Genomic DNA, 2,337 nt, shown 5'->3' on the forward strand with positions numbered 1-2,337 from the left:
TCTATGTCATCACAACATTCACCGTTTGAGTTATTCTACTTTGGTGTAGACCAAGGATCATCAACTAGATTCACCTGTGGGCAGATTTCTACATGAGCGGATGGTCAGGGGGCCCGAAAATAATCACAAACAATTTGTAGACTGCAAATTGACCGCAAGAAGTCCAAACAGATATAATATTTGATTAAAACATAATAATTTCAAACCTTGCTTACTTTTGTATATGGTCACAAATATCTCTCTATTTTGCGTGGGAATACTTTGGAACAGATTTCCAAAACTAAAATAACTTCGAGCTGATTTGCTGGCGTTTTTTGCTGGCGATATAGTTTCGTTCAAAAGTTTGGGGCCACTTAGAAATTGTCACGCCCTGACCTTAGAGATCCTTTTCATGTCTCTATTTTGGTTTGGTCAGGGCGTGAGTTGGGGTGGGCATTCTATGTTTTGTGTTCTATGTTTTCTATTTCTGTTCACCTACTCTGCATCTCACAAAGACACAGCAGTCGGAACAAACATCTCAAATTTGGACTCATCAGACCAAAGGACAGATATTTCCACTGGTGCAATGTCCATTGCTCTTGTTTCTTGGCCCAAGCAAGTCTATTCTTCTTATTGGTGTCCTTTAGTAGTGGTTTCTTTACAGCAATTTGACCATGAAGGCCTGATAAACGTAGTCTCCTCTGAACAGTTGATGTGGAAATTTGTCTATTACTTGAACTCTGTGAAGCATTTATTTGGGCTGCAATTTCTGAGGCTGGTAAACTAATGAACTTATCCTCTGCAGCAGAGCTAAATCTGGGTCTTCCTTTCCTGTGGCGGTCCTCATGAGAGCCAATTTCGTCATAGCGCTTGATGGTTTTTGCGACTGCACATGAAGAAACTTTCAAAGTTCTTGAAAAAAGTTTGGCATTGACTGACCTTCATTACAGTAATGATGGACTGTCGTTTGTCTTTGCTTATTTGAGCTGTTCTTGCCATAATATGGACTAGGGCTCTCTTCTGTATACCACCCCTTCCTTGTCACAACACAACAGATTGGCTCAAATGCATTAAGAAGGAACTTTTAACAAGGCACACCTGTTAATTGAAATGCATTCCAGGTGACTACCTCATGAAGCTGGTTGAGAGAATGCCAAGAGTCTGCAAAGCTGTCATCAAGGCAAAGGGTGGCTACTTTGAAGAATCTCAAATATAAAATATGTTTAGATTTTTTTTACATTTCTTTGGTTACCACATGATTCCATATTTGTTATTTCATAGTTTTGATGTCTTCACTATTATTCTACAATGTAGGAAGTAGTCAACATAACAAAAAACACTGGAATGAGTAGGTGTTTCCAAACTTTTGACTGGTACTGTAAGTACTCAGACCCTTTACTCAGTACCTTGTTGAAGCACCTGTGGCAGCGATTACAGTCTCAAGTCTTCATGGGTATGACGCTACAAGCTTGGCGCACCTGTATTTGGGGAGTTTCTCACATTCTTCTCTGCAGATCCTCTCAAGTTCTGTCATGTTGGATGGGGAGCGTTGCTGCACAGCTATTTTCAGGTCTCTCCAGAGATGTTCGATCGGTTTCAAGTCTGGGCTCTGTCTGAGCCACTCATGGACATTCAGAGACATGTCCCAAAGCCACTCTTGTGTTGTTTTGGCTGTGTGCTTAGCGTCGTTGTCCGGGTTGGAAGTTTTTTTCTTCTTCTCTGAAGTAGGTTTTCATCAACAATCTATCTGTACTTTGTTCAGTTCATCTTTCCCTCGATCCTGACTGTTCTCCCAGTCCCTAACGCTGAAAAACATTCCCACAGCATGATGATGCCACCACCATGCTTCATCGTAGGAATTAATCAATTCAGGTAGGTTCTCCTGGCATCCGCCAAACCCAGATTCACCAGATGGTGAAGCATGATTCATCACTTCATAGAACGCATTTCCACTGCTCCAGAGTCCAATGATCTTAGGCTTGTGTGTGGCTGCTTGGCCATGTCATGAAGCTCTCGACGAACAGTTCTTGTGCTGACAAGAAGCAGTTTGGAACTCGGTAGTGAGTGTTGAGCTTGTGTGGCCTACCACTTAGCCTACCACTTCACGGCTGAGCCGTTGTTGCTCCTAGATGTTTTCACTTCACATTATACTTACAGTTGACCGGGGCAGCTCTAACAGGGAAGAAATTTGACAATCTGACTTTTGGAAAGGTGGCATCCTATGGCGCTGCCACGTTGAAAGTCCCTGAGGTCTTCAGTACTGGGAATTACACTGCCAATATTTGTCTATGGAAATTGCATGGCTGTGTGCTCGATTTTATACACCTGTCAGAAACGAGTGTGGCTGAAATAGCTGAA

Source organism: Oncorhynchus kisutch, linkage group LG15 (genome assembly GCF_002021735.2).
Source record: "Oncorhynchus kisutch isolate 150728-3 linkage group LG15, Okis_V2, whole genome shotgun sequence".
Classification (NCBI taxonomy): domain Eukaryota; kingdom Metazoa; phylum Chordata; class Actinopteri; order Salmoniformes; family Salmonidae; genus Oncorhynchus; species Oncorhynchus kisutch.